This window comes from Vicugna pacos, chromosome 20 (assembly GCF_048564905.1).
Source record: "Vicugna pacos chromosome 20, VicPac4, whole genome shotgun sequence".
Classification (NCBI taxonomy): Eukaryota; Metazoa; Chordata; class Mammalia; order Artiodactyla; family Camelidae; genus Vicugna; species Vicugna pacos.
In genome coordinates, this window is record NC_133006.1 from 36419439 (window position 1) to 36431548 (window position 12110).

General features: G+C 41.5%; 1 protein-coding gene across 27 annotated transcripts in view; it reads right to left on the reverse strand.

Moving 5' to 3' along the window:
• HIVEP1 (HIVEP zinc finger 1) overlaps positions 1 to 12110 on the reverse strand; it is a 224579-nt gene that overhangs the window by 33443 nt on the left and 179026 nt on the right. The window lies entirely within an intron of this gene.

Genomic DNA, 12110 nt, shown 5'->3' on the forward strand with positions numbered 1-12110 from the left:
GGGTTCTGACCAGATAATGCAAAGGCTGAAGACAAAAGAGCTGTACACACACACTGCTGTGATTCTGAGTCTGCCTGTCACAGGTGCGTCAGCCTTTCCGGAGCCAGTCTACTGGTATACTAGAGTTGAACAAATCAGTAAACGTATTGTAGATGAGAATCAGGTTTCTCACTGTCGGTGAAAGAAAAAGGAATAAACTCCGTGGTGCTAGATTGGTGTTGGAGTTATCACTATAGACTCATATACTCACTCACATGTATGGTGCATGTGTGTATACACACATACACAAATACAGACACACATACACAAATACAGAACACACAGACGTGTGTGCAGGTATGAGTCTGCATACGTGCATGTAGCTCCCAGCTGTCTCCAGTGGGAGGGGCTAGAAGCAGTGACAGGTTAGCTGTGAACACCACCCAGCGGCTGTATCTTGGCTCCTAAATACCATTCTCCAGTAAAGGGAACCAGGGTCCCTGGAGAAATGGTCAGTTCCAGAGCTGGAGTATCTTGGGGTGTCAGAAAGTCAGGAACTGCTTAAAGAAAAAAAAAAGGCATTTTGAGAGGAACAGGAACAGACCTCAGAGAGCTCTCAATGGCCAATGAGAACTTGAGCATCACAATAAGTAACAATAGTACTGGGTTGTAACCCCAAATAAATACAGATCCTTGCATCCATACTGATGTAAGTGAACGAACAGATGAATGAACAAATGGAGAAATGGTAACTTTTCCTTGCAGAATATTCTCATTAATAAATTAAAACTCCATAAGAAACTTACCACAAGCAAGATCCATCTGCAGAGTGTCCAAGTATCTCTGCAAATATTTAAGTTTTAAAGATTTATAAGGGGAACAACAGTCAGTTTATAATAGGTAGTCCTGGCAGACATCACCTTAGCCAAGCAATGAAGGCAGCAATACTCACTGACATAACATTCCCCTGATACGACGCACTGAGAGGAGCACAGTCACCCTGTGGCACCTTCCCAGTGACGAACAACCTCAGTCCAGCCATGAACACATCAGAAAACCCAGATTGCGAACATTCTACAAAATAACTGATCAGTACTCTCTACAAATGTCAAGGTCAGGAAAGACTGAGGAATGCACTGTGGGAGCCATGACGACTACACCACGTGGGATCCTGGAGGGGAGCCGGGGACAGGCAAAGGACGCCAGTGGAAAGAGCAGGAAGTCCCAGACCTCAGTGAGTGACACTGAGCTGAGGTTAGCTTCTTAGTGTTGACAAATGTTCCGCGGTTATGGAAGAGGCTAGCATAAGGGGAGGCTGAGTACAGAGTATACAGGAACTGTCTTACTAGTTTTTCAACTTTTATATAAGACTAAAATAACTTTTTAAAAATGACATTTAAAAAAAAAAACTATCTGCCAATGCTCCAGGATCTTTATTTTACTCTATTGACACCAATATTCTGTCTCATTTAGGTAAGTTTGCAGTCTCCCATCTCCCTGCTTACTATACTCACCAAGACATCTCTTTCTGACAAGCAATTTTTTTGTTTCCTGTTTAATAGGAAACTATTAATTGAAACAAATGCCAACACTTCTCTTGTTTAATTTAAAAGCACAGGAAATTTCACCAAAAGATACCTTAACCCATATATATGCTTTAAACATCGAGCACTTAAAACTATTCCTGTCTTGTGTCTTGTGCCTCTTTTTTGCATCTTACTCAGTTATGCAGATGAGCCTAAATGGCTCTGCTCGGGTTCTAGCCATCCAGACTCTTTAAGAGAATCTGGCTTTGCGCTACACAGACCAGTGCTATCTGATCGTAACAAAAACAAGGACTAATTAAGGATCTGACTTTTTCTTAGTGATTTTTAAAAAATTTAAAAGGCAGCTAATTATGTTAAAGTGTAGTGCTCACCACAGCGCAAGTATCAGAGCCAAGATCCAAACCCAGGTCTGTCTGGTTCCTGAGTCTGTGCTGAACAGTCCACACTGGAATGTCATATTATAAAAACATAACAGAATGATCTAAAGAAGGTCAACAATTAATTGTAGTCAATAACCCAGCTTATAAATATACATGAGTTGAATATTTATAGGTACAAACATTAAAAGCTTCAAGTAATTGTATTATGAATAGTGGAATGTATAAAATACAATCCCCAAGAAGAATGTAAACTAATAAACTTAAATTTCACAAGAAATTCACTGCATTTTATGATAAGTATGGAAGTTTAAGAATAATTATAAATCTTATGTTTTATTTTACATATAGATATAAAATTCTAGTGTATGCAACTTATGTGAAGGATTTATAAAAAGTACCACATGCTTTTTTTTAATAGGGAAAGGGGAAAAACTATTTGGCTCCATTTTAATCTGTTTTTGCCTTGATGATACCAAATTTCAGACCAAGGTTTGCAGTATTATGGGGTGGGGGGTGGGGAGACACACAGGACCTTTTTTCCCTCCCTGGACAGAGCCATGTGTCTACAGCTCACAGAGGACTTAGGAAGAGCTGGTATTCCTTCCTAGAGTTTTCCTTCCCCAAGGTAAGGACCAAATAATGTTTCTCTTTCTGCATGCAGTGTCTCGAAAAACCTGAAGGGGACGACTACTCTCAATGTTTGGAAACCTGAAAATGAATTTGGGATCATTACAGATTTGTTAAACAGGGTGGCTATTCTGGAGTGACGGAGAGAAGATAAGATGGGTAACCTAAATGGACCTAAGACAGCGGCATCCTTTTAATTATCCACAGCACTGAAACAAAGCCCACACACCCCTGCTCTCTCTTTGGATTCAGGCTAATAAGGTCCTTTCATGTTACTGTGCTGCCCCCTTAACCCCTGCCCCCAGAGGAGGCTGTTACTGCCGAGTCAGACGTTGTGCAGATAGAGACCCAGAAAGGAAAGATGACTTGTCCACAATCACATGGCCAGGAATACAGACCAGTTAACTGCTCCAAAACCTGCCATCTTGGACTTTGTGGTACTGTTCATTTTGCTATAGTGAGTGACCCCCCCCCCCCGCTTAGTAACTACAGGGCACCCGACTCCACAGCTGCTGGCCCCGTGTGGCCCCAGCGTGTCCCTTTACATAAAGGTTTTCTAGAACACAGCCAGGGCCATCGTTTACACAGTTTCTGGCAGTTTTTGTGCCACAGCCACAGAGACTGTGGCCCATAAGCCTAAAGCATTTATTATCAGGCCCTTTACAGAAAAAGTTTGCCAACATCTTTACTGTCATGTTTAAACTTAGAAACAGCCACCTGTGACAGAGTGGATACTAAATATCATTTTACACACAGAAGTCGAGACTGAGACATGGTTAGAAAGCAAAGCCAGATTTTGGAAACCGCTCTTTATGTATTTAGAAGTCCTGTAGTTATTCTAATAAGATACATTTAGTCATACGACACTGTCCCTTCCTTGGTGTGTACAATACAGACTGTGCTGTTCCCGGAGGGTGCAGCCTGTGGCTCACCGCTGCACCCCCCAGGGACCCCAGAACAGATACAAGGAACCCATGCATACTGAAAAAATTCCTAAGTAAATGGCCTATAAAACTTCTATTTACGTGCTCCTAGACACATTCCCAACTCATTATAAATAAAACCTTCCAATACTCAGTGAAATTTTATTCTATGAATTTAAATTCATGAGGGGAAAAAAAGAAGGGATCCAGTGTAGCAGTATCATTTCTCCAAAGTTAAACCACTTCCCTAATGGGTTTCGGTTGGATGAACTGCAAGCTGCCTTCCCATCGCTGCCGGACAGCGACCCCTGCTGGCGGAGCGAGGACTACCTCCCCTCAGGCTCCCCAGGAAGCGAGCGACACCTCCCCCTTGAACATTCTTTTGTTGCTGTAATTTGTCTGTTTATGTTTTTCTCATATGTTTAGGAAAACTACTCTGAAATCCAGACAAACGACAGCAATCTGGGGAAAGTTTTTTAAAGCCTGCAACTACTGCAGCCATGGTTTTGTTTGGGGTTTTTATTAAACTATGTTTTCATCTTAACAATACAATGGGCCAGAGTTGAACGTTTGTTAACTTTAGGAAGTAAACCAAAAGGCGGTGGTATCTGTGCTGCTCACTATCAAGAATACTTCTTATTGTGCACGTAAGGTTTTCTTTTTTACAAGGAGTAATGTTTTCTATCAAAATCCCAGTGACAAAAACGTATTCTACAGGTTTCATTTCGAAAGAATTTCATTTGGGGGAAAAAAATCACCTAATTGATTTTAAGGATAAATGTGATATAGGTTTTAAATCCTGAACCATCTTCTTACACACATTATCCTCAGTACTTAGCCCCCAACAAGAATAGTTTCCAGCTGTACTCTGCACGGCTCCCCCCCGTTTGGAAGCTGAGGGCACGTATTAACATTCTTAGCATTGACGCCCAGCATTCTGTTGACAAAAACATTCTCTGGATCAAGGCATGAAAAGCAAACAGCTGACAGTATGATTTTTGACACAAAAGGTAAAAAGGAAAAAGTATTTACTAACACCCCAAGAACACAGGGACAAGATTCCTGAGACTGTGTAATTCTGTGTGACAGGAACACACGGCCACGTGCAGCCAGCTGGAGGGGTTAGACTTGGCATAAGCACATACTAGATACAGCTTGAGTTGCTAGTTTTAAACTAAATGGAAATTTCTGTGAGATGTCAAATGTCCAAATTTTAGTGGCTGCCTTAGATAAATGTGTAATTCCCTCTGCTTACTTCAAAATAAGTGTTTCCCAACATCTCTCCATTTACTCCATCTGAAAATCAGAACAGGTTTTCATCTGCTGAAGGATAAACAGGCAGCCCTACAGCCAACTATGCTAAGTGTAGTAAAGAGTCAAAAAGGCAGGGTCCTTGGTCCTTCGTCACAGCATCCTCACACTGACCCAGACTAAGCACTCTACCACGCAGGGCATGTGCACATTATGCTGGTGAATGACATTCTGGGTATCGAGTTGGGACAGAGCAGAGAAAGGGTTTAGGACACTTAGAAAAAGAGAAAGACTGACGATCATACCAGGAAAAGAAGTCTAATAGTTAAGCAGAAACAAATCTAGAATAAGCCTTTGATAAAAACAAAACAAGGCAGACATAAAGGCATAATTAAACACAACTAGGGAACAGACTTGGACTTTTCCCAGAAAACCATCAGCTGGCCAAGGTAGTACCAAATGGTAATGGTGTTAAAAAAACAAATATTATGGTGGGTACTGTGCATTAAAGCTAGCCTGTAGAGAGCGTTTAACAAATTTTGTTGTATGACTGAAAGCTCAGAGACAGTGTTTCTTGATGATTATGTGTGTGCTACAGAAAAGGTCAATTAAATGACCAAGCCCCCCAATTTTTCCTATAAACCTAAAAACACTATCCTTAGGTTTCTGGGTGCTATCTTGCAAAGTCTGGCATTTACAATCAGGTCTCCCAGATAACATCCTCGTGAGGTTTTTTTTTCCCCTTTAAAAAATTTACCCCATTTCCCAGTTGTCTGAGGTGATCAAGGTTTAGGTATCTGTACCAAGTTCTTGCACATTCTGTTAGCACTGACCTCTTAGGGATATGTGCCTTTCATACAAGTGTGCTGAATCTAACAGTCCTTCTTAAGGGGATGGCGGACTCCACTTCTGACACTGCTTCCCCACTACTGATGAGAAATGTGAAGGCGCCTATCAATTAGGAATTTTATTCAGTATCTAGAGAAGACAATGTCACAGATTTTCATATTGATCCCGACTTGACGCTTCAGAGTACTGGTTTCCTAAAAGACATGTAGCTCCTGAATTTGGCTACTTCCTTTTTTAAAAAATCACTGTGTGATTTAAAGGCATCTGTAATCTAGTAGCATAATTGAGAATTCTGACTGTTTAGGAAAACCTAGGTGACAAGAGTCAGTTGATAAGAGTTTACTGAGTCATTTCAAACTTCCACTCCTCATGCAGCAGACCAGACATCTCTGGATAACTGCAGCTGAGAGGGCAAAATGAGCGGCACCTGAAAAGCCTCTGGGATCACCTTTCGCAAAACAGGTGGGAAGGGTAACTGTGATGACTGCTGTGGCACCTGACTACAGGCCAAACCTTAGCGCTGCCCTGAATTTTCATTGCAGACACTGCAAATGGAATCCCATAGTGGTTTCCAGCATTGTACTGTGCACTGGGCTCAATATGAGTTACATCAGATTAAGAATACGAGAAATGGTATCACGGCCCCTGGATGACACAAACGCGTTTGATAAAACTGTTCACCGTGAAAGGGAAAAGACAGCCAGTTATGTGTGGAAAGACCCTACATTACACAATACGGTTGTGTCAATTATTGTCATCTACTGCGCCAGGAGAATGGGGAATACACTGCCAGGCAGGCATCTCGAGATGGGGTGAGGATCCTATGTGGCTGAAGTCTCAGGAGGGACTCGGCCCCGAGCTGATCCCTGAGAGGGGCGGTTTCCTCTGTGACCAGGGAGGGGGCAGGGGGAGCCCAGCCTTGCCAGGTCACTTGGCACTGACCAACCTCCAGACCCGAGCTTCATTCTCCCAGCGATGTACATTGCAAAGTTTAAACCTGTGCTACGTGAAAATACTTATTCTCCCTCCTGTTTAAGTCAGCCACTTCTAGTAATACATGGCTAATAATTTGTACTTTGCCTCGGAAAATCAAACTGATATAACTTGAAACACTTCATAACTTGAGCTGCTACTCCTTACAGCGTCCTTACGGAGCTCTTCAGGGCAACATATACGGGAACATTAAAGGAGGAACAGGTGGCGCCCGTATCTTTTATGGTAGTCTGTTCCATGGGGAACGTTCTACACCAGAGTGCTGCTGAGTCCGAGCGGAAGTTAGAAGTAATGCTCCCTAATTTAGTAAACGGAGAGTAAGGTTTCTAGATGAGTCATTATACATTTATACATATATATACAAAATTGGATGTCATAAGGAAAAAAATCTTAGCAGACTTTCCACCCAAACCTGTAAACTCCATCTCGTGGAGAATGAGGGATGCTGGAACACTGAGGTTCTCTGCTTATAAAAACACCCTTTCAGAAAAAGATTTCTGCTGTATGGTATTATGTCATCGTCATTGCTGAATGGAACTATCCACTTAATGAAATCATGCTGCTTTTAGTCATTATTGTCTAAATACCCACTATAAAATAAAACAGTGGCAGAACGTAGAAACAAACAGGAAAAGGCTCAGCAATGAAAATCCCAGGGACACAAATTAAAAGCCCTAAGATTTGTTGTTTCCTTTCTTCAAGAACATTTGAGAAAATAATCCAGATTACAAGTCAGATGTATATGGGACTCAAGAGACAACGGCTTTACATTACTTCAGATGATACAAAAGACAGACTTTCTTAAAGGAACGTGCTAACTCTCTGCATAGTATGCACGTCCCCCAGCCCATCTGGGCATGCGCCCTGTCCACTCTCTCCTGCCCCACCCACACTCTTAATGCCAGTTCTCCTCTCCCGGCCACTGGGCTTTTGCCCAAACAACTCTCTCTGTCCAAACCGCTTGCCTTCCCGTACCCCACCCCTCCTCATCAATACTTTTTCAAACAAAGTAATGTATGAACAAATACATCCCTCCCCAACCCCCAGGATACACTCTGTCATCCCAGCCTTAGGGAGTGAACCCCGTAGAGCTCACTCCAACCTCACAGCTGCGGGCGAGGAGCTCCTGGGGCAGGAACTGTGCATATACTGAACCACGGAGATGCTAAATAAATACATGAATCAATCTAAAAGAGAATAAACTCTTCTCTGGAACTACTGAAAAACAGAAAAGATCTTAATCTGGACAGATCATTACTGAGGATGAAAAACAGAATAGTCAGAATAACCTAAAATATCTTCTAGTCTTCTGACCTAATAATCAAAAAATAACAAATTAACTAACACATGCCCAGCATCACTTTGACAACACCTGTATCGACCACGGTCAAATCACGTAAACACTACAGATGAGGACATTAAATACTGTTATTATAGCTGCCACTTAATTTTAGTGAAGGAATTTAATGGAAAACTCATACATCAAATTCCAAAAATAACAATATTGAATTATTTCCTTTTAAGTTATAGGTCATCTTTTTTCAGTCATCCATTCAGTCAACAGCTGTTTACCATCTACTGCTTGAAGCTACGGTTTTAGCAAGAGCTGGAGACAGAGCTCCCTGTCTTTATGTTTTATTTTCTAGTTGAAAGGAACAGATAACAAACAACCATACACTTGCGCATCCACGCACACCTGGTGCTGGTAAGTGCTATATAGAAGAATAAAGCAGAAGGGTGTCAGTACAACCTGGCAGGAAGAGAATGGGGCGCTTTTTCCCAAGGGAGGGTCAGGAAGAGCTCAGTGATCAGGGACGATCGTCGTGAGTGGAGCCCTGCAGAGATGGTAGGGTGTCTTGCAGTATCTGTTGGGAGGCACTCCAGAGAGGAAAGGAGAAATGGCCCGAGACAGGGGCCAAGCAGGGAGCTCAGTGTGGTTGCAGCTGAGTGAGCAGGGGAGGAGAGGGACTGGGTTTCAGAGACGGTGGGGGGCAAAGGGGGTGGGCCGACAGCTCGCAGCAGACCACGGCTGTGAATGAGACAGGAAACCGGTGGAGGGTTCTGAACAAAGTGAAGACATAGGTTTTAAAATCCACTTTGGCTGCTGTGTTGAAAGCAGTCCATGAAGAGGCAGCAGTTGAACCATGGAGACTAGTCAGGGGCTACTGCAAGCAACTTGCAACTTAGAGGACACGACAGCACCCTGACCAGTGCTGGATGGCAGAGGTGGTTCAAAGCGGTTGCCTTCTGAATACACTTAGAAGGGAGAGCCAGAGCTTTTACTGGTGGATGAGAGGCAAAGGACATCAAGGAAGAGTTCAAGATTTTTGGTCTAGCAGCTGGAAGGATGGCAGACCGTAGGGGAAGTGTGCTTCTTAGAGGTAACGGGTAAACCAGGGGTTTGGGGCACATCGGACTCTAGGTGCCTATTAGACATCCGAGTGGAGATGGTGAGGAGGCAGACAGACGTGCAGGTGCAGAGTGAATACTGGAATCATCGTCACACAGATGGTGGTTAAAGTCGGAAGTCTGGATGAGATTACCTAGGGAAGGGGTATAGACAGAAAGGATGAGAAATTTAAGACCACAGCCCTGGGCACCATGCTTAGAGGCTGGGGAGATGAGGAGGAGCCAGTCAAGAGAGTGAAAAAGAACACCTCATGTACCCCAGGCTAGCGTTAGACGAAAAGACAGTACACCCTGCAAACACACAGCACCACACTGCAGGCTTCTCGGCTTTCCCTCCACATAGGTATGTGAAGAATTGCTGAGCAAGATCCCATCTCTAATGATCATCAATTTAATGGAGTGAAACTTCTTCCCAAAGAATAATAATTTCCAACCTTAGGACAGTCATCAAGAAAACATAAGACAGCAGACTATCATCCTTCAACTTGGCCCTAAACTACAATTCATAGAATATAGTTAAGGAGGTACAGAAATAGAAACTGTTCTGGAGAACAATTTAAAACGATAAAGCAAAATGAATTTTCTAGATACTCACATACCAGGTGGTACTATTTATGCAAATTCAGAATACAAACTTAAAACTCATGCTATGCACGGATGGAGACATGCACGTTTGCACTAAGCGCAGTTAGTGTTTGCCCCGGGAGGGGGAGTGACTGGACTGCACCTAACGTGAAATGCCTTACTTAGCTTTTTTTTTCCCCCCAAAATACAATGAATTTATGAAAAAGACTTGAAGCACATTCAAGAAAATGTAATCACCAAGTCTGGTGTGAATACATGAGTGCATGTAATAAAAGTCTTCATCATTTTCTGGTATTTAAAACCTCAGAATCTTTTAAAAGCAGAAAAGACAATAATAAAGGGAAAACAAGACCATTTGTTTAGAACGACAAACGTTTACCACATTTATGTCTACATTCCAAGCCTGTAATAGAGCAGCAATGGAGGAATATATTTTGTTGGCATATCATAAAGAATTATGCGGCCTCTGGTATGACACAGTACTTGGCAAAAGCCACCTCTATGCTACAAGTTGATAAAAACTGTGAAAAAACTTTGAGTGCATTAAGGCTAAATTCAGTAATTAAAAAAAATTAAACAGAGAAAAACGGTTGGAACTACCCAGTGTTACCAGAGGATCTCACGTGAACTGGGAATTAAGCTCCAGTCTGAATTATAACCTAAGATCTGCTCTGAGTGCTTCTGCAATGAGATGAGAAACAACCAAAGTGAGTGGACAGGTATGTAAGTCCGTCCGTCAGCCAGTCTGAACAGTGCACGATCCTTCATGGAAACAACCTTAGTTCTCCTGTGTAAACGTGGGGTGTAACACTACCTGGGCAACTGAGAAGATTCTACAGACATTTTACTTAATATTTTGTAAGATTCATTTTCTTAAGTTAAAACACCTAAGAGTATATATAATCGTAATACTTTTTACATTTATATGTTTTTCAGAAATGAGTCATTTCATATTATACCCTCTACTTGGGCTTTTTCTAGTCTGCAGGTAATAAATACTCTCACTGAAACCGCTACTCATTTTTCCTAACTTTTCAATTCTGAATTGCTCAACATAATAGCAATAAAGCAAATAAATAATAGAGGGCTTTTTTTCCACTTAAATAGTATGGTAGTTAATTTAGTGCATGATTACTAAGAGCAGAAAATAAACAGACTATTTACATTAGAATTATTAGGTAAATTAATTTTATTAAATGTGTAAGTGTCTTTACACAAAGACACCAACACAGAATTCAATTCCTAGCAATTCAAGAATCAGCTTTTAATAAATATGTTCCTAGGACAGAAAAGTTACCCGTATGTGAATTTGATGATGTACCTTTACATCCTGGTACTGCCATCCCCAATATGTATCAAAAGCATCAAAGTGTCTATAAAACATGAAAAGCCTCCTTACTGTCCTAAGTTTGTTATGATTATCTTTTCCTTGTGTTAAGAACACATCAAGTTTATTCCCCAAAATTAAAGGCAGTCTTTTCCTTGTGCTTAAAATACTAAATCGTATCAACTGTAACACTTAAGATGTGAGTCACTTCTCTTGAATATTTAGAAACAAATTCAGGCTGATTCGTTTAGTTTGCTACTGGTTGTCAGGTGGAATTAAAAGCACCTAATTTTTTTGCCTATATTTTCAATGATGTCCTCACCATTTTCTCTTTGGATTTTTTTCTCCATCAAACTAGGACATACTAACTAAAACACAGCAAGAAGGTAAATGTTTAATTTAGGATATTTTTCAAAAAAGCAGTAGGACAACTTTTTTTTTTAAATTTATCTCTTCCGTTGATAAATTCTTAGGTTGAAACAAAAAGTCTTACCAAAAGATAATTCTTTTTGTCTGATTAGTCAGAACAGAGGAACAGGTTTCCTTTCCCTCAAAATTGGTTAAGAGATAAATAATTTTATTTGTTGAGTTAAGAAAACAACCAGTTAACTTTTTCAAAATAATAAACATTTTGGGGACACAAACGAATGTTTTGTTCCGCAAATATTTCCGGAGCAGCCGCTCGGTGGAAGGTGCTGAACTAAGGGTTACACATGAAGCAAGTATTACTCAGTCATCACTTCTGCTCATAATATGCTTGAGAACCTCAGCAAGGAGGTAAGGTAAGCAGATAAATTACAAACAAAAACAAACAAAAAAAGAGGCAGAAAGGGATTCAATACTTTCAGAGAGTAAACTCTAAAATATTACAGGTGTTGAGAGAAGGGAAAAATTCTCCCCGCAACTGGTGCGGGAAGGAAAAATCAGAGAAGGCTTCATGACAGCAAGTGGATTTGAGCTAGATCTTGAAGGAAAGTAAGATTTTGACCAAAGCAGACGGGGAGCCACGCTTGTGTGGGGACTGAGGGCGGGGCTTCCCGGGAGGGTTGTAGATAGAACCAGATCAGGGTCAGGTGAGCAGGACATTCAAGCGTTAGGGCCGGTGGAAGAGAGAAATGAGGGATAAGGCGGAAGAAGTAGGTAGGCATCGGATTATAAAGGAATTTGAGGAAGTAAGGGCAAGAGCTCAAACTTTATTTGGTCGGCAAATGGAAACCAAGGGAAGACCCGGAGCAGGGAG